Source organism: Canis lupus, chromosome X (genome assembly GCF_003254725.2).
Source record: "Canis lupus dingo isolate Sandy chromosome X, ASM325472v2, whole genome shotgun sequence".
In the NCBI taxonomy this organism is placed as follows: Eukaryota; Metazoa; Chordata; class Mammalia; order Carnivora; family Canidae; genus Canis; species Canis lupus.
The window spans coordinates 5,731,827-5,753,332 of record NC_064281.1 but is presented as its reverse complement, the minus strand read 5'-3'; the positions used below and the strand labels follow the sequence as shown (position 1 = coordinate 5,753,332).

At 41.0% G+C, this 21,506-nt stretch overlaps 1 protein-coding gene across 17 annotated transcripts in view; it reads left to right on the top strand.

Moving 5' to 3' along the window:
- The window catches only part of LOC112652600 (uncharacterized), a 430,970-nt gene that overhangs the window by 262,765 nt on the left and 146,699 nt on the right, over nt 1-21,506 (top strand). For 2 of the 17 annotated variants that reach the window (XR_007409458.1, XM_049107666.1), the window contains one exon: nt 1,576-3,178. The exons of 9 other annotated variants lie outside the window; for them this stretch is intronic. The gene's annotated coding sequence lies outside the window, so the exon portion shown is untranslated. Of the gene's footprint in view, nt 1-1,575; nt 3,179-21,506 lie in introns of those variants that run through there. 6 more of the 17 variants (XR_007409455.1, XR_007409456.1, XR_007409449.1 and 3 more) reach the window with 5 other exon arrangements.

The window sequence follows — 21,506 nt, the reverse complement described above, 5'->3', positions numbered from 1 at the left end:
AGAGTGGACAGTGGAGAACTGGCAGGTATTTCAATAACAAGGTCACTGAAGGAGAGATACCAATAATGTTAACTTTCTCAAACCCAGCCAGTTATGACTGAATTTGTGTAGCTGGGCATGAAGTCCAGCTCTAAATCTGTCTATGGTGCATTTTCAGAGTCCAGCTCTAAATCTGTATATTCCATGAGCACTAGATTAATTGATCTTCATATTATCTTGTGAGGATGGACTTATAAACGTAGAACTGAGAAGTTCCGTCACTTAGTAAAACTTGCAGTTACACAGACATTCTGCTAGTTGAGTCTTCCCCTTGACAACTTAAGACAGTGGAAAGGATCAACCCTCCAAGTTTGGAGTTAAGAGAGAGATCAGATGTCTTGCTAAGCTATCATAAACAAACTTGGTCCACGTGCTATTTGCTCTAATTTTGTATGCTGTGGTTATTTCCATCATTGTATTAGTCACTGATTTAAAAGGCATCTTTATAGTTAAAATGGACCTTTGCTGTGTGTAGAAAAGTAAGCACCTCTTGTATTCCTTTTTTGGGGGGAGTGAGTCTACATTTGCTACAATTGTAGTAAAGCTTAAAATATGTCTCTTCTTTTTTGAGCTTCAGTCTAGATCCATAGCTTATATTTTTTTGCCTGGTTATGTTATAGATCAGGAACTTGCGTTGACTATAACATCCTTAAGGACAGATTAGAGTTTCATACTTGTTTGAATCCCTCACCTTATGTTAGACTAATTGTGTCTCCTACCTTCCCACTGTCCATTCATATGTAGAAGCCTTAACCTTCAACGCTAACTATATTAGGGTGTAAAGCTTTTTTTTTTTTTTTTTTTTTTTTGGCGTAAAGCTTTTAAAGAGGAAATAAAGATTAAATGAAGTCTTGAGGGTGAAGCCCTACTCCAGGACTGTTATCTTTGTAAGAAGAAGAGACATTAGCGATGCACATGGCCAGAGAAAAGACCAGTTAAGCATACAGTGAGCAGGTAACTGCCTGCAAGCCAAGGAAAGGTGCCTCAGGTGAAAACAACCCTGTGGAGATCCTGAACTTGGCTTTCCAGCCTCCAGAACTGTGAGAAAAATAATTTCTGTTGTTTATGCCACCCAGTCTGTGGTACTTTGTCATGGCAGCCTGGGCAGACTCATACATGTCACATAGTAGAATCTTACAGATAATTTGTAATCTGGTATTTACAGCTGCTGGCACCATGCTTGTGGAGCCATATAGAGGCTTCGTACCAACCCTAAAGACAGGTGTAACAGACCCTTAAACTAGAACTCTCTTCTTTTTTGTGTATGTTTTCTTTATCAGTACATGAAAACTTTTAGGGGGAATTATGCAGATAATGATATATAGATATATAGATATATATATCTATATATATGATAAAAAAGGAAAAAAACCCTGATCTCTGATTTTATCTCTCCCCAATATGACATTGGGCTGTTAGGTACTTACTGTTTCTTTGGTGTTCCATATTCAGAACTATATCCATTTGAGGATTTCTGAAATGTTATATACAAAAGATTGATTATGCTGCTTGTTTTGTTGTTTTCTTGGAAAATAGGTACTAGCAGCACATCTTTCCTGTTTTCACAAATAGTTTCCCAGCCCTGTCATCTTCCTCAGCCTGTGATCAGCAGAAGGGAAGGTAGACCACCACCAGGAAAGGAACAAAAGTTTATGCCAGTACCACTCATGGGATCTCATCGTGGTTGGGCTTGTGTGAGTGATTGCGGGATTGTCTGTTCCTTCAACCTGGTCTGGATATGCAGGATGGACCTTCCTGGATCCCCGTAATGGAGAAAGCAGCACCCCCACAGTGTGACTGTGCAGATACTTCCAGGACCCCTGCTTGGTTTCACAGCCTTCTGCTCCAAATGTGATAAGCATGTGCATTGATTCTTTTTGGTTGGTTGTTGACAGATAATTTCTGCATAAATACAGACTAACGTCAATCTCTTTAGCATAATGCTTCACAGATGCATAGGCAGCACCCACTGCCCAGTTTTTTTGTTTTTTTGTTTTTTAAGATTTATTGAGAGAGAGAACTCACAATGGGGAGGAGCAGAGGGAGAAGGAGAGACAGAAATCTCAGACTCTCTGCTGAGTGCAGAGCCCAATGTGGGGCTCGATCTCACCACCCTGAGATCAGGACCTGAGCCCAAATCAAGAGTTGGTTGCTTACCTGACTGCGCCATGTAGATGCCCCACGCAGTACCCAGGTTTACAAAGCTGTGGATGGCAATCCTAATAATCAGGCCGTCTCTGCCTGAGGACATTCTTTATGGAAAGGGTGAAACAGGAACCATCACACTCTAAACCCATGTCCACACCAACATACTTGCTCCACAGGGCTCCATTCTTCCCCCATTTATGCTTTGTGGTTTTTGTCTCAACTCTGCCCCTGAATTTACATTTCATTCCACACGGTGTGCCACAAAACCCAATTAGAGTATTGGGAAGAAGCAGCTGAGCCCAGAGTACAGACGTACAGGAAGCTGCTAGGGGACTCTGTGCTCCTGATCCACACATCTCTTCACTTGATGTCTGCATTACTGTGTGAGACTTCACCCCATAGAGGCTTCCGCTTCCATGTGAGCTCATTATCTGTGCATCTCGGGATGGCCCAGGGATCTGCATTGTAACAGGCTCTCCAGGTGACTGATACACGCCACGCTTGAGCAGCACCATTCTGTTTCTCCTTTATGAGTCTGGAAGGGATTCTGGCCCCATTATGGTGGGACCTCTCCCCTCTGAGGATGCAGCCCATACGTAGGGACCAACTTCATTCCCTGAATAAACATTTCACTTTTAATTTTCTTTTGTTCAGGTGATGTGCTGATACGTGTCCTCCTGAAATTGAATGACCCAAATAAAATAAAAAGCCTGATATTTTATTGTATAAATCTGATTTATCTTTAAAAAAATCCAAACTATGTTGCTGGAATTCTGCTTTTGATGGCACTGTCAGTTATCCTTGGGATAACACAGGGTTTTCTCTTCTCCTAGCAAACTGCTGGATGAAAGAACCAACTCAGTGGCCTTAGAGCAGCCTGCGAAGAAATTCTAGTTAGGTTCAGCACAGACACAAATTTATGAATAAATCAATAAATGAATGAACAGATATTTAAAAACTAATTTGCATCGTGGTTTTTCATTTGAGGGGCAGTGAGATAAATGTTTGAATTATTGGGTTGTTCCAAAAATTTCGGATTTCTCAACCTTGGCATAGTTGACATTTGAGACTCACATTATTTGTGGGGGAGGCTATCCTGTGCATGGTAGGTGGTACATCCCTGGCCTCTGCCCACTGGATGCCAGTAGCAACCCCAGTACGTGGTTTCAGCAACCAAAGATGTTTTCAGACATTACCCATGGTCCTCTGGTGGTGCATATGGCCCCAAATTGGGAACCACTACTCTAAATGGATCAGTTGAAAAAAGATAATAAAATAAATGGATCTGTTGATTATTTCTTAACTACCTCTTCAATTTAATAGCAATATTGCTTATTCCTGTTAAGGCTGGCAAATTGATAGTGGCAAGGAAATTCTTTATCATCTAAATTTGATGGGAACTTTGTACTAGAGCTGGGGGCTGACCTCTGTGACCTATTAGAAAAGTTTTAAAAAACAAGGCAGATATCTTTCAGCAACTGTGATGCCTTTTAAAGCAGCCGGCAGAAGCTGGAATCTGCAAATGGATGGTATTGTCGGGGAAGCTTTTACTGCTCACTGGTCTGCAAAGATTCTGCATTTTACAGGCATTCCTGGGAGACCAAGAAGGTTGGCAAAGCTACAGGAAGTTTGGGGTCTTAATCCATGGGTTTTATGGATTGGCTTAAAGGGGATCCACTAAGTTTAACTGTGTATCTGTGTAGACCTTTGTTAAGACCGTAAACTTAGCCAAGTATGTCTGAGGGGTGAAGGTTTTGGAAGGCAACAAAATGTGTGATCTGTTGTTTCAGCCTCTTGTTTAGCACCTTGCTTTGGCCTCTTTTAAGACCAGGATTGTGAAATCAATCTTCAGAGTTAAGTGGAGGCTGTTGTCATAGGTGGTCACTTGCACCATCTGAAAATATCACCTGAATGGTATGTATTCTTGTTGCACTGCTGGTCCTTCAGTGAAGAGTTGGCTCTTCTGCTGTTCATCAGTGAAGGACAGTGTATCTCATTATATGAGTCCTTTACCTAGAGAAGCCTGACCACAAAAACTGCAGCAGCTTTTGGATACATCCTGCAGAGTGTGAGCTTTTGATGAGGCTACTTCTGGACTTGAGGAAAAGCCAGGAACACTGCTGAGTAGGAGGAAACCACCAAGGTCAGGATGGCCATCTGTCCATAGTCATTAAAGGTCCTGCTGTGTGCTAGGAGCTTTCATGTGTTCCTCCTATTGTGCCTCCAAACAGTCCTGGGATGCAGGCATCTCCATTCTACAGAACAGGATACTCCACCACCGAAAACCTTTATCTAAGCTCACATGGCTAGTAGTGAGTAGAATTAACATTCAGACCCACTTTACTTACTTTTTAACTCTGCAATTTTCCCTGCATTCTGCTTCCAGAAATATGGGAAAAGCTGATCCTATGCTCCAAGAATAATCTGATCTCCTGACATCAAGAGAGTCATTTTTCTTTTTTTTTTCTAAAGGAGATAAAATGCACATAAAATTTAAATTTACTATTTTAATCATTTTGAAGTGAACAGTTCTGTGGCATTTACTATATTTAGAAGGTTGTGCAACCATCACCTTTGTCTAGTTCCCCAACAGTTTATTTCTCAAAAACAAAACTCTTCGCTCATTTAAGCAGTCACTACATACCACCCTATCTCCATCCTAGTCCCTAGTAACTGTTAATCTGTTTTTTGTCTATATAGATTTAATATATTTACCAATTCTGGATATTTTGTATAAATAGAATCCTACGATATGGCAACTTTCTTTGTGAATAGCTTCTTTCATTTCCCTTAATGTTTTTTGAGGTTCATCTATGCTAAAGCACCTACCAGTATTTTAATCCCTTTTATGGGCAAACAATACTCCATTGTATGGATGCCCTACATTTATTTATCCATTCAGGTGTTGATAAACAGTTTGGTTGTTTCCACCATTTGGCTGTTATGAATAATGCTGCAGTGAACACCCATGTAGGAGGCGCTGTTGCAGTTACTGCATTTCATTCTTTTGGGGTACATATAGCTAGGGGTGTAATTCCTGAGTCATAGAGTATCTCTGTCACCCCTGCTTCATTTTAAAATGCCCTTCCTTTCATGTATGTGCAGCCTATACATTGTCAGCAAAGGTTACCAAGTTCCACAGTTCCACACTTGGGATGCTTCAGGAACACAGAAGAAAGGGAGCTAGGGGTTATAAAAAGTGATGTTTATTGAGCACCTTCTGTGTGCTGGGCAGTGAGTGAGGGAAAGATGGAAGCATGCCATCAACGCCCATCCCAACAACGCTAGAAAAGGATATAGCAGATACCCAGCCCTCTTCCCTGTCCCTCTGACCTTCTTCATGTGGCAACCAGCTGCCACTATCTGCATTTCTTTGTTCCCTTTCTTTTGTTTTTTTTTTCCCCCTAGAACTGAAAATGTTGAAGGCCATTCTGGCCAAACCTTAGGTAGAAAGTAATGGGGATTAACACCTCCCAGAAAGAGCTGAGAATCAATAATTTTTAGGGATTCGCCTTAAATACATGATTCCCGGGGGTGGGGAGGAGTAGGGCTGTGGGGGAGCTGAGATAACTGAGGCAGCATGCTGTACCATTTACTGGCTTCCCTGTGGGACATAAGTGTCAGTTGCCCACAGTGGTGGGCAGGTTAATGACAGGGCATGAACGTGCTAAACTTGCTGCTTTGTTACTGTATCCCTTCCCCACCCCCCACGGATGCCCTCTGGATTCCAAGATAAACTCTGGCATTTGAAACCTTGTCTTAGGATCTGCTTCAGTAACAGCAAGTTGCACAGGTGCAGGCCTTACCACGTCCTCTCTCAGGATACCAGTTTAGGAAGCTTGGCTAAGACCAGAAGCTCGTAAGTGACAGAAGGGGTCCAAACCCAGCCAGCCTGATTGTGGTCTCATCTCCTAACAACCAGACTGCCAGACTGTCCTGACTCGTACCTGTTACCTTGATTGCTGTTGTAACTACTGCAAGCTCCGTGGTTTACCACAGTGGAGACTTACTACCTTCTAGTTCCATACATCACAAGTCCAGATTTAGTCCCACTGGGTGTGACAGTTTGTTTGAGGTGTTCCTCAGATTGGGCCATGGGGTGCCCAGATTAAACAGCATTTCTGGTTGTGTCTGTGAGGGTGTTCCCTGATGAGATTAGCATTGGAATGAGAGGATTCAGCAAAGCAGAGTGTCCTTCACAATGAGGTGGGCCTCATCCAGTCCCCTGGGATCCTGATGGGAACAAAAACCAGAGGAAAGAGGAATTAATTCCCTGTTTTCCTGTCTCACTGCTGGAGCTGAAATATCTCCTCTCAACTTTTCCTGCCCTTGCCCTGAGATTTATACCTTCTGTTCCTCTGGTTGTCAGATCCTTGGACTCACATTGAATGACACTATCAGTTTTCCTGGGTCCCCACTCTACAGATGACAGATTATGGGACTTCTCAGCCCCCCAATCAAGCGAGTTCCTCTTGATCAGTCTCCTGCTGGTTCTATTTCTCTGGAGAACCCTGACTGTGTGAGACTAACATATTATTAGAGCTGTGTTCCTTCCTGGATCGTTCTCTAGTGGATACTCTGTTTCTTTGCCTTTTCCAGCTTCTGGGGGCCACTTATAGTCCTTGGCTTGTGGAGCCTCCCTCAAGCCACCAGGGCTGGTTGACCGTATACACGCCATGACCAACACTCCTTTGCTTTACTCACATCTGCCTTCTGCCTTCCTCTTGTCAGGACCCTTGTGGTTACACTGGGCCCACCCTGATGTTCCCTGATAATCCTCCCTCTCAAGGTCCTTAATCATTTGTTATGTTGTGCTATATGTCACATAACATATTTACAGGATCTAGAATTGGAATGTAGATATTTTGGGAGAGGGTCCCTTCTTCTGCCCACCACAGTAAAATTCTTGTGACCAGAATACAGATCCCCGCCTGGGAATTTAAAAAAAAAAAAAAAAAAATCTAGCGATATTTCTGTCTGTCCTGGCCAGTTCTGCATTACACATGAGGTAATTTTCTCTGACAGCTTTCTTTATTTCATAAATGAGCCACCACTCTTGTTCCTCTCCCTCTGTAACCCCAGAAAGATTGTGTCTCTAACCCTGACTGTCATGAAGCCGCTCCTGGTCATTTGTATGCACAGAGCTTGGTGAGAATGAATCACAGCCTGCCTCTCTTTAGGCAGAATGTACATTAAATGTTCTACATATCAAGTATGAATTGAAAAGAGCTATTTTATGTTATGCAATACAGGAAAATAGATTCTGTGTCTTGGAGCATAGAACAATGGCTTTTGATTACAGGTACTGAACACTTTGCTAAATCATGTATCTCATATTTTGTGGTATTAAATTTGATAAATATATCTCCAAAGGGATTTATTGTATTAATCCATCAAGGAATAAAATGGAAAGCGAAAGACTCCAGTATTTACCCAGTTGTTGTAGATTTGCGTTTACCTTATAACAATCTTCACTGAAAGTTACTTAAAAATTAAAATTGGAAAAAAAAAATTAAAATTGGAGATTTTTAAAAAAGATTTCTAATTTATTTTTTTAATTTTTTTAAAAATTTTTATTTATTTATGATAGTCACAGCGAGAGAGAGAGAGGCAGAGACATAGACAGAGGGAGAAGCAGGCTCCCCATGGAGAACCTGATTTGGGACTCAATCCCCGGACCCTAGAATCAAGACCTGAGTGGAAGGTAGATGCTCAACCACTGAGCCATTCAGGTGCCCCCCACCCATTTTTTTTTTAATGGTATTGCACCTCAAAGACAGAAGCATGGAACAAATGACAGGTTATGGGGAAGAGGCTAGTAGTTGTGTATGTGGCCAGTTAAAGTAAATGGAGTGTTGAAAATAAAAAGCAAAACCAAAAACAACACACAGGGAAACCTCTGGTCCTTAATCCATTCCCTCAGAAAGCTTCAGAAGGATGAGGTATGACAGAGAATGTCTTCTGTGTGTGCAAAATATACATCTCCTGAGATGATCCTCACTGAAGATTTAGTTCTAAGATACCTGTGGAACACTGCAACTGGAATATTAATGGCACAATCAAGGAGAAACCAGTGCTTGCCATGTGAAGAGAGGAAAACTGTAGATAACCAAGAATGCCTGGTCCATGTCAGACCATTACAGATTCAGACATGATGGTGTTTGGGTTTCCAGTCTTTACTTTTGTCCTACAGTTACTGGCAGACTCAGAACGTTGTTCCTTGTGGACTCTTGGGTGGGACTCTGTGTTACGAGCACTGTTGGGATTTGCCATTAATCTTCTTAGCGCTCTCAGTGGTGCCTTTCAATGAAAGGGAGTAAAGTCACTTGATGAATAGGTGACATTTTCTTTTCAGTTGGTGGGAGGGGATAAAAAAAGCTCACCTCACCAGGCACTGCTTGAGGTTTATCTTCACTATCCGATTCTCTCTTGGAAAGATAATTAAAATCTTTTATCTGGCTAATGTCCATTGTGGTAACACCTTTCAGATGTATCAGGCCCCTCTATATTGCTTTGCCCTGGCTGGGCCTCTGAGGTTTTCTCTCTGCTGTTCCTGCATCCCACCTATGCTCCACTGTATGCTCCTGTAAGTCTCTGTGTCCTTACTGCCACCAAATTGTTTACTCAGACTAGCATGTGATTTTTGAATTTCACTTTGCCACAGCCAAATTCAAATCCACATGCCCAGCCCCAATACTCAGTATAAAGTCTTGATGAGTTTTGGGAAGTGCCAGTACATAACCCGGCTCATCCAGACAAGCATACGGTGATGTGGCTCGGATGCTTCCTGAGGTCATCCAATCATGTGGTTGCTGATCGTAACAGAGACCACTAAGGGTCTCTGCCAGGAACAGATGAAACAACCTAATAAAACAAATTTACAGTGTATAATACCAGAAGGCATTGAGTGCTGAGGAGAAAAGGAATGTTGGTGGGTACAAATTTGAATACCATGACCAAAGAAGACCTTGCTGAGAAGGTGGCTTTGGAGCAAAGACTTGGACAAAACGATTCCATTTGCTTCTTCCTGACATCACAGGACCTCTGTAAGAAATCATAGCTTGAGTGTTCCAGAATATATAGGATGTATAATTGTTTGAATTCTAATTTCTTGCAAAGGTGACCTTCAGTATTAACACTCATGAAAATCTTTTTCCACAAAAAGATTCTTGAAAAGTCCCACCTTGAAAGTCCCAAATCTCTGATGCTGTCTACAGCAGTTTCCGTCCATGAGGATGCAAGGCCTTTGTCCTGGCTTTGGACATGGTCAGCGACGGCATTCTCAGGCTTTCATCCAGAACTTTGCTTTCCATGTCCTTGTCATTTTGGGTATCTGGGAATTTCCTTACTGTTTTTGTTTCCCAAGTAAAACTAAACATTTAAAAGAATGTTGGTTCTATTTTACACGGCATTTTTACATGCTTTGTCTTGAGGCCATCTCCCATGATTTAGTTTCTATATTGTCATAGACAGACATGAAAACTGACCTGTGCTGTTGAAAAAACTGTGGGCTGTACTCCATAACTTTCTGGGCTGGCCACATACAGAATTATGAGCAAAGAGCCTAGGTGGTTTACCCAGGGATATTCAATGTCAGGAAAGTATGTCCCTATATAATAAGAGTTGCTCTTAATAATCTCATCTTCACTGTGGCCTATTATCCCTAAACGAGTTGAGGAAATTAGGTAGTGCTCAAACCTGCTGCCTTGGAAGGGAAATTTGAATGTTTCAGATAAGGGCATTTTCAATTTATTTGCCTGCCAGGGTAAGCCAAGCTGTCTGAAAGTGCCAAGACCAATGATGATATGGTCAAGGTTGGGATCCCACTAAGAAAATGAAAGCTTTTTCCTTTTAAGCAAATATTTGTTGAAAAGTCATTCAATTTTTACAGACTTCTGCTGAAAAGAAAATACCACTTAAACCCTAAAACCCCAATCATCTAATCACAATATAAAGCTTTTAAGGAATGTTCTGCTCTTTGGAAAAGACCACGGGGATTAAAATGACCTGAAAGCATAAACTCATTTTAGCTGAAGTGTGCCTTTTATCATTCTGTTCAGATCCGGATAGTGGTCACTGGCAGCTCAGCCAGATTCCCAAATTAACCTCACTTCTGGATTTCATGACAGTATAAAAGAAAAAGGGACCTGCTTTACTTTTCTGAATGTTGTTTGAATTGATCATTGTAGGCTGAATTCTTAACACAAAACAATGATTCTTTTGAAGTGTTTGTTTCTCACGGAGGTCAGCTACTTGTTGCCAAGTCCCCCAACACTTTTCAGCTTCATGGGAGAATGAATGCCATTTGCTGTAGATTTTTTTTGTAATTGCAGGGTATTGAAGAATAAATGTAAGGGCCCAGGAGAGGAGACCTAGCAAACCATAGTTTCTGTGATTCTGCTCAATTTTAAATTAAACCAAAGCCGAGTTTCGATCACTATGTTTTGCAGAGAAACATTAATAAGCATTTATGAAGCGTGTCCTATTCTCAGAATAAATGGAGAACTGTACTCCTCTATTCTCTCTTTGTTCTTAGTTCACATGGAAAGAAGTCAGTCCTCAGAGAATCGCCTGTTGTCACCAGCTAGGTTGGGTTCAGAAGCAAGAATTGGACAGTTATATGAGTACATAATCCATTGTCCCTCTTGGCAAATTTAGAATCTAAGGACAGAGGAATTTGAAGTTATAATGCTGATCCCCAGTGTCCTTCAACTATACCCCTACCCTTTGGGCTTTCTGATACATAATATTTTACAATAGAGCAATTGAACAAATACAACAAAGCCTCACAGTTGTTTATAATTGTTTATAATTGTTTTCTGCCCCCCAATCCTTGGTATTTAGGCCGGTGGTGTTGTAGCCAGAGAGCATTCTCTCGGACATTAGTTCTCACAGTACTTTAACAGAGGGCATATCTTGCTAGCTCCATAGCTGTGCAGTGATTTGAATGAGGGATTTGTCAACCAGCATTGTGGAAAGGGAGAATAGAGGACAGAAGCATGGATTCTAAAGGCAGAACCATCTGCATTGGACTCAAAGCTCTTCCATCTACTTGTGGGAACTTTTGTATGCCTTAATTTCTTCATCTTTAAAATGTGGATAATGAAAGCACCCACTTTGTAAGTTTGTTATGAAGACCAAATTAATTGCTGTCTGTATACTCTCTAGAACAGTCTGTGGCATAAGACAAGCGTTGTGTATGTGTTTATTAAATTGAGTGACTCCCGGGGCACTTGGATGGCTCAGGTTGTGATCCTGGGTCCTGGGATTGAGTCCCTGCATCGGTCTCCCTGCAGGGAGCCAGCTTGTCTCTCTGCCTGTGTCTCTGCCTCTCTCATGAATAAATAAATAAAATCTTTAAAAAGAAAAAATTAAGTGACTCTAAAGGCAAGCTGGATGTCCTTACTCTGAAAGTTTTGGTTGCTGTGGCTCAGATTGTTTCTGTATGTGTGTGTTATACTCTATGTGCTTTGAGCTTTTTTTTTTTATTATTTCTTATATAGAAATGCAAGGATAAGTTGTTTTCCTGATTTCTGAAATTAAATACAATATTTACCACTACTGAAAAGGTAAACTTTTTTGGTCACATTAATAATTTTTATTTCAGTAAGTATTGTAGATTACTTATTATGTCCCAGATACTGTTTGGTGAAGTTCGCACATATGAAAATATCTAATTGTTAAGCAAATCCTATGAGGTAGGTGATATTGACTCTTAATTATTAATGAGGAGACTGTAACAAGCCATTCTTAACTCCTTCTGGTAAGTGTAGAAATGTATAGGCCAGCAGTGTATAGCCTGTTGCTTATTAATTGGGAATTAATGATACAAAGGGAATTACTTTATCCCTATCCCTAAGGAGATTTACAAGGTTATCTCAAGGTTAGGAGATAACCTTGTAAATAGTTGTTTTTAAAACTGGCATATATCATGCAAGGAATCACTGACACTTGCAGTGGTAATTATATAAATTTAAAGCTGTTGTCTGACAGTGGTTCCTATTCCAACTAAATATATGCTTTTTAAACTTGTCCTTCATTTGTTACAATTGTTATATGTCGTATTACATTACATTGTATTCTATTTTCTTCTACCTTTTCACCTGGAGAAGTGCACTTTAAATTCCCATTTTAAAGTCATCATGTAAGTTCTGGAAAGTGATGAAGAAGGCCCTTAGTCCCTCATCAGCTTTTGTCTAGGCTTGGATGGGACTAGGTTGGGCAGAGCTCTGAGGGATTTTTAATTTCCTGAAGTGGATTAAAAATGGCCTCAGGTTTTGGCAACTCCTTCATTAAGAGGTAGAGTCTATTTCTGTACCCCTTGGAGTCTGAATTGATTTAATTTTTGACTAATAGAATGGGACACTGTGAATCTTCCAGACGAAACCTCTAAAGGCTTTGCAGCTTCCACCACCGTCATGCTTCCAAGACTCTGAGATCACCCTTTCTGTGGAATCTAGGCACTTTGTGTGAGTTTAGGCAAGACCAACTGAAGTACCTGGTCAACCCCCAGGGTCATGAGACATATCGCTGCTTTAAGAGATTGAGATGGGGGATGCGTGGGTGGCTCAGTGGTTGAGCGTCTGCCTTCGGCTCAGGGCATGATCCTGCGGTCCCCGGATTGAATCCCACATTGGGCTCCCTGCAGGGAGCCTACTTCTCCCTCTGCCTCTGTCTTTGCCTGTCTCTCTCTGTGTCTCTCATGAATAAATAAATAAAATCTTTAAAAAAAAGAGAGAGATTGAGATGGGGGATATTTGTTATGCAGCCATAGCTAATCAACACAGTGGTGATGGAAGACACTCACTTCCAAGCACAGTTCCTGTATTCTTTGAGAAGGCTCTGTCCTGCCAGAGGTCAGCTCTGCTTGTAAGGCCCCAGCAATACAGACAGATATTCATAAGAGTTTCTGAGACATGGTTCAGAGCCCCAAGGGACTGAAAGATCACTGCTTCCAAGTTATTTTTGGCCAGATATATATGCTTGAATGAATGGGAACTTGAAAAGATGAATCTCCATAGGATTTCATTCTTTCCATTTAAAAGAGGGCCGTGAGTCATAAAGAGCAAGTTCTCTATTTCCTTTTTTTTTTTTTTACCAAAAAAAAAAATATTCTGATTTTCTAACATCACATTTTCAGTGATCTGTTAGGATGACCACTTACTAGATTTCCCCTGTTCTAGCCATTATAACTTTTCCACAAAGAAGGAAAAATAAAATGAGGAATGCAGAAGGCTTTTTTCCCAGTTTATTATGTTGGGGGAATTAGCAAAAAAATTATAAGGGTACTAATATTACCAAACTTACTCATTAGAGCCAATTACGTTTAAGAGTATGAATGTAGGGAATGAAGGGGATACAAAATAAAATCAACATGACCTGCCCCCTCAAGAAGATTACCAGTTGACTACACTTCCTTTACTATTGGAGAAAATGCTAAAGTGGAAGAACAGGATTTTTAAAAATACAAATGCTTTAAACAAGAAACAATTAGTATTCCATGTAGTCTTTGCCTTAGGCATGAAAATCAGGCAGTTGTTTTAACTTCAGAATATTTCAGTGATAATTGAAGATGGTAGGTATAAACATTTAAATATATTCAAATTATCTAGTTCAAAAATATTTTAATCAACCACCAAATAGAATTTAATTCACCTGCTAGTTGAACATTGATTAATGGACTTACTTGGTTATCTTTACTTTTCCAGAAGAGGCAGTTTGGTTATGTAGGGTGGTTAGATATACTCTGGGTACTTGTGAAGTGCAAGGCTGAATTGAAATCTAGAAATGCACCATCAATGGCATTTTCATGCTGAACACAAATATTGGTGGTATCAATTTAAATATTAATGTTACTTTCTCCTGCTCCTCTGCAACTATGCTATCTATATTTCTGGAACTAAATACTGATTTTTCAGAACTCAAGAATCAGAAGTAATTTATAAGATTTCCAGTCAAAAAAAATCAAAATGCATTTTGCTATACATTTTGTAAGTTGTTTTATTGAAAGGAATCTAATAATGTTTGTATACAATATATGCATTGAGGAAAGCATGGCATAACATATAAAACTGTTATGAGGAGGGGTGTGTACATGTGTGAAGGAGTGAAGTAAAATTAGGTGGAGAAGGAGGAGAATGTTTTTTCTTGGAATGATTACCTTTTTTCAATAAGCATACTTCAATTTTGTAGTTTGGGAAAAAATCTAAAAAGCCTATTTTCTTTGATTATACGAATTTGAGACACATGAAGTAATAGAAAAAGTGAAATTCAAACTTAGAGGTGCCTTTCATGTTATGAAGAGAAGTTGGGAGGCTCAATTTTATGCTTCCTTATGATCATAATGTTCACCAGGGAGTCCACTTTTCTGCTGGTTTGCTGCCAACAAATAGGCAGAGCTCTGCAGCTGCTCCAATGTGTGGCTCTCTCCTACCTTCTCTTACCCCTTAAGACCTGTTGCCATGTTGAACCACTAGAGTTATGAATTTTCAAAGCAATAGTTTATATACTTTCTAAAATTGGGAATCAAAGCAAAACCTACATTTTTTAAAAGAAAAGAATTAAAAGAATATTTACCTAAATAAATAGTCTGTGGGTGAATTTATGGTTTGACATCAGGTGAATTAATACACATTAAATAAGGTTTAATGTTTAAGTCAAATAAAATGGTACCATAGCGTTACCTTGACCTATATTTACTATTTAGTATTGGGTGAAATGTCAACAGTAGCATATGGTGAAATCAGCTGTGATTGAGTGGTTGGGAACGGAATACGATCCAACATGCAGTGAGTGCTTGCAGGGGACAGGTGCCGAAAGGATTGGGTCTTTGCCAATCCACATTGATGATGGTGTTCCTGTCTATTTTTCCATTTCCAGTCCTCTTCTGAGTCCTTTACTAACTGCCTTCTGGACATGTATGTCCATCTGGATGTCCCATGTCCCACTCAAAATCAATGTGTTGTAAAGCTAATATACCCTATTCACATCAAACCCCCTGTCACGTGCCTGTCCTCCAGAGCTCCATAGCTTGGTCAGTGAGGACGGCCTCCACGCCTGTCCTCCGGTGCTCCCCAGCTCCGTCAGTGAGGACAGCCTCCACTTCCCCCAGCCTGGAGCTGCAGTTATTTGACTCCTCCTTTCCTGAATTCCCAGGTCCATCCGGTCATCACATCCTTCAGCTGGATCTCTAAAATCTCTCAGAGCACCCCGCTCTGCACTGTACGCACTGCTCCTGCCTAGACCTTCCTCGTCTCTGCACTCTAATCCATCCTCCACACAGAGCTAGAGATTGAGTCAGACCACTGCACTGGGTGTAAACGTTTGCTGGATCTTTCCTTCCTTGTCCCCGATTTGCCTTTCAGCCCCTCCATGACACTGTCTTCTCTGTGTACTGTGCCAGAATTGCATTCCTCAGGGTCCCATGGCTCCTCCTCCACTTCCATATCGTGGTCCCTTCATTATCCTGCTTGGTCAGCCTGGAATTTCCATCCTAACTTTTTTTAAAACCCAAAAAACTGCATGCCCAGGTTAAATGTCACGTTCCTCTGTCTTTCTGATACCTTCCTCAGCCTCTGGTGAAACCAAATCAAAACAGCAGAATGGTGCCCTGATTCTTCTCTGTGTAGCATTTATCCTATTTCATTTTAATTGGCTGCATATGTATTTTTCTTTGCATTAGACTGTGGGTCCTCAGCCAGCAGGAATAGCAGGAATGCTATTTTACTCTTTTATTGGCAGCTTTTAGCACGGTGCCTTGCGATATTGAACAGTTCTGTCAGATTGAATTGTAGATAATCTGCGAGAGGTTAATGGAGAGTTAACTAGGTAAAATCTTATTCATCTAAGGAGCCTGCATCCCCATACATGTATAATCTGCATTAAAATCTAATGTTTTCTTTCTTAAAAAATCCTGAGTAAATCTTTATATAAAAAACAGTTTGACAGTGATTTCATTACAATAAAACTTGCACCTCTCCCAACCTCTAGTAGTTCTCACACACGAAGCATCGCTAATACAAGTAATACTTGCTCAGTAGCTCCAGCTCCAGGAAACCTCACCTGTAGACTTTAGCCGCAAGAATCAGTTTTAAGTAATTCTTAAGCGGTGATGCTTTCAGACCACCTCTTCCTTGGATTTCTTTGTTGCAAGTGGGTATAATAAAACTGGCTCAAATGGCATTTTATTTACTGGATACAGTTTATGGAAACTTTGTTTTATTTTGATTGCTGTGAACACTTGTCCACCATCCTTTTCTTTATGAGTTTTTCCATTTCTTTACTAAAAATTAGTATTTGTTGCTTTTCTCTTCCCACCTCACCTGAATCCCCAGTGCCAGAGTAGTGGTGGAAGCGTGGATTTGCAACCTCAGTTCCATTTAAAAATACATGTAGATTCTATGTGTCCTATCAGAAATTTTATGTGCTTTATCTAATAGCTTTATAACTTAAATGGGTCCAAATGAAGCTTAAACTGCATTACTTATTACAGCCTTCATTGAATTCTATTCTTGGACAGAGTGGCACAGGCTATAAAATCAAACTGGCCTTAATTAAGCACTATTAATCCAAATTAGAATGCTTTAGGTCATGTCTTTTGATAGGTGGTTAGAGATTTCACTGTCAGTAACCTCTGGTATGGTTCGACTTCCTTTAGAAATCAGAGGCTAAGTTTCTCCTTGATTTTTCTAACTCTGATTTAATAGGGTCAGCTCTCAGATACATGAGAGCTTTTAATAACAGATAATAAGATTATTTGCTTCCTCCCTGATAGATTTATTGTGTAACCAAATAAAATCACATATAATTCAACCACTGTATAAATAGCAAAGTAGTATTGGAAATTACAACCCTACTTAAGTGTTTTGGTGGTAGTGATTTCGTTTCTGTATTCACAAGGAGCAAGATAAATTCTAAATCATGCTGTTTTCTACACACATGCTGTTACTTTTTAATAAAACGAGCAATCCAAATCATTATCTCTATAATGAATCACTAAAATCCTGATGATTATAAACGTTACTGTCAATTTTTTTTGTTTCTGAGGTTTTTCTTGCATTGAAAATATTTCTCTTGGTTTTCTTATAAAAACTACCATAACAGGGCAGCCCGGGTGGCTCAGCGGTTTAGCGCCGCCTTCAGCCCAGGGTGTGATCCCAGAGACTCGGGATCGAGTCCCACGTAAGGCTCCCTGCATGGAGCCTGCTTCTCCCTCTGCCTGTGTCTCTGCCTCTCTCTCTCTCTCTCTCCTCTCTGTGTATTCTCATAAATAAATAAATAAAATCTATCTATCTTTCTATATATAAAAAGAGCTACCATAACATGGAAAGAACAGATGTAAAGAAAGACAATATCCAATGTGTGTTCCGTTGAGATGGAAAACTGCATTAACATCCAAAGAACAGTGTCCCAGTTTTCAGAAGCCTGTTGAATGATAAGGGGTGAGAGAGTGATGAAAAGGAGAAGAGTGGAGGGAAGGCAGGTGATCCATGGAAATGGGAAGGTCCTTCACATAAACCCAATCAAAATACAAATTCCTCTATGCACTCATCATTAGAGTGAACAAAATCAGCAATCAATTGTGCCAGCTCTGGGGCAAATCTACAAAGAAGCAGCTTCTCCTTGCTGCCTTCCCATTCTTTCTCTCCACCGCTCTCTCTGTCTGAATGCTGCTAATTTCTTATCAGCTCCCAACTTGAGGTCCTTTCCAGGAACACTGACCTTTTTTTTTTTTTTTTTAACATTAAAAAAAAAAGATTTTATTTATTTATTTGAGAGAGAGTGAGAGTGCTTGCACACACAAGAGGGAGACAGAAAGCGAGTGAGCCTGAGGAGGAGTGAGGGGTAGAAGGAGAGGGAGAAGCAGACTCCAACACTGAGCAGGGAGCCCTATGTGGTACTCAATTCCAGGACCCTGAGATCATGACCTGAGCTGAGGAGTCAGATGCTTCACTAACTGAGCCACCCAGGCACCCAGCACTGACCTTTTAAAGGAGAATTATAAAATATTTTTCTGAATAGCAAGAGTTAAAGGAAATGAGTCTATAGTCGTGGCAAGATAAGAGACAGGTTTTATCTCAGTGGTCATTCCCCTGAAATCTCATCTCAAAAGAAAGGTTGTGAGGCTTATGTGGCACAAGTATCCGATATTCTTGCACATTCTGCTGTCCAGGAAACTTTAAATGGCAAGGCACCGTTGGCATCCAATAGTCACCTCAAGAGTTGGTGTAGTTTCCAATCACAGGATTTCTTATTCTTGGGACATGAAAAAATAGCAATTATTTGACTTCAGGAAGTTGCAAAATGGTCTATTTCTCTGGGGGGGAGGGTGAGTTTAGAGCAACCTTTCCTGGTTGCTTAGATCCTCAACGTTTGACCTCTAAAGGCTCCATCTCGTCCTCTGATTATAGATGTTTGAATTTTCTTTCAGTGGTTCGGACAGTGTAAACTTTACTCAAGCCCTGTGATTAAGAAATGCACCTGCCATTGGTGTTCTGGAAAATGGCTGCCTGCAAAGAACCAATCGCTGTATGACTTAGATCACATTCACAGATACCCCTTCTATGCTTTGTTTACCAAGGGCGAGGCAATACACAGACTCTCCAAATTGCCATTCTTTGCCTCACAAATGGTTAGTTGAACTGCTTGTCCTCACTAATCAGTGAGAGCAATGCTTGTTGCTATGGTTGGAAAGTTTGTGTCCTCAAATTCATATGTTGAATCTTAACCCCCAAAGTTAATGGTATCAGGAAGTGAGGCCTTGGGGAGGTGATTAGGTGCTAAGAGTGGAGTCCTCAGGCATGAGATTAGTGCTCTTATAAAAGAGACCCCAGAGAGCTCCTCTGCCCATTGTGCCATGTGGGGCAAGGCAGCGGCTAATGAACCAGGAAGCAGCCTGATCTGGGACTCACAGCCTCCAGACTGTAAGAAATACATTTCCATTGTTTATAAACTACCCAATCCCTGCTATTTCCCCCTAGGTTTATTGAGATATAATTGATGTATAGCATTGTGCAAGTTTAAAGTGTACAGTGAGATAACGATTTGCTACATGTATGTATGGAGAAATGATTCATGTAGCATTTCAGCTGTCAGAACAGACTCAGACACTTCTTAACCACATTTTGGTTAAGATTCTTTCCTTCCCTAGGGTCCTGCACTTTGGCCCCCTCTCAGCCAGAGCCATCAGATGGCCCCCTCCTGAGGACAGGCTGGCCCCAGGGGACACTATTCTCTGATGTACCATCCCATCAGACCACCCTCCTATGCCACTTTCACACCTGGTTTTTCTAGGCTCTTCAGTCCTCTTTGTAGAGGAAAGCCTTGTTTGCCTAACCTCTGAAACACTTGCAGTCTTTAGGGTCACAGCGTTTTCCCCCTTGCTGTTATCTCTCTCCCCTCCCCCCATTGTAACAGTCTCTCTCCTCCCTTGCAATAATCCCTTTTGAAGAAAAGTCTCTCCTTACCAAGTCAAGATTTGTTTCTTATTTGACAGTGTTCTCAGAGAACAATACTTGAATCCCTTTCTGCAATTTCCCTTTGAATCTGTGCTTCCCTGTGGCTTGGTACCTGCTGTGGTACCAGTGGAAATGGTACCCGACAGGAAGGAGGTGTGGTGAGTCTCTTGAGCCTTTTATGATGGGCTCTCACCAGCAGTAAACTTCCATTCAAATCTGAGACTTGAAAGTGCACGACATAGCTTTGAGAAGGAATGGATAAAAAATAATGAAGCTGATGAACCAAATGAAAGTCTAAGTAGTATAATGTATCCCCCTTTGTCTCTGCAGGATTTAACAGCCTGATAAGGTCCACTTACGAGAGTATTGTGGATCATGCACTCTCGGATTCAGTTTGAGCTATAATCTTTCAATAAGGGAAACCCACAGCCACAGGGCTGTGACCCAGGGCTTTCCAATCTCCTAAACTTTTACCTAGAGCTTTCTGTACAGGACCCGAGAATATTACACTAAGGCTCAAATGGAAAGGGCAAAAAGTTCTTAGTGACTATACCAAATCCCCATGAACTTAGCCTTTGGGAGTAGATTTGTCTTACTGAATTTTCTGTAAGTCATTACAGTCTTTCCTGAGTACCTAATGTCTGTCCTCATTTTAGTGGTAATAATATCCCGATTAAGCCCTTTGGCAGAGAAAACTTCCCCTGTGGTTTCCTCTACAGATATGTTGCAAATGAATGGATGCAGCTAATGATGCAAAATCTCAAAAATCCCCAAGGATACCCAAGGAAAGGGACCCTATTTTAAGGAAAGACAATATACAGCGTGCCATACACACATATCTGTGTGTGTATAAAGTGTGCATACCCATGTGTACACTCATACAGACACACACACACACATGCACACACTTACAGACACATAGACTCACATTCAGGGACATTCCATGGCAATCTCTGACCTCAGTTGCCCTGGCTCTTCAACATCCTGGTTGCTAAGCCTCCATCTTGACTTGTGCAAGGCTTAGCTATGCTACAGGAGTGTTATCTGGTAACGGAAAGACTGCCTGCTGAACTGCCTCCCTCCTTGCCCTCCTCTCCTTCCCTCCCTCCCACATGCCTGCCCATTTGCTCTCTGGAAGCTGTCTCCCACTTCTGTGGGGATTATATACCTCTTGTTGATGATGCTCCATCTTTGCCTCAAACCCTGACTTGAGTTCTAGCCTAACTCTCTCAGCTAGTAGGTCAGCTTTGCCTGTCCACTGCATAGCTAATAGGCATCCCAAACGTTGCATGTCCAGAAGAACTCTTGATTTCTCCTTGGATCCTGCTCCTCACCCCATCTGGCCCGTCTCATTCATGGACACTGCCTGTTTCCCAGATCCCCAAACTCTGAACCATCCATGACTTGTTTCCCTTACTACTGATATCCAACCTGCCAGGAAATTCCATGGTTTCTTCCTTTAATATGTGCCCCAAACCATCCTACTTCTCATTACCCCCACTTCTCCCACCCTGACCTAAGTCACTTTGATTTCTAACTGTTCATTTTGCCGTCATATGTGTCTCTGGGAAATGCCTGGAGTATCTTTCTTTTCCCCCAGAAAACCCTTTTTATTTTATTTTATTTTATTTTATTTTATTTTATTTTATTTTATATTTTTTAATTTAATTTCATTTCATTTTAAAGATTTTATTTATTCATGATAGACACAGAAAGAGAGGTAGAGACACAGGCAGAGGGAGAAGCAGGCTCCCCCTGGGGAGCCTGATGGAGGTCTTAATCCTGAGACCCCAGGATCACAACCTAAACCCAAAGGCAGACGCTCAACCACTGAGCTACCCAGGCATCCCCAAACACTTTTTA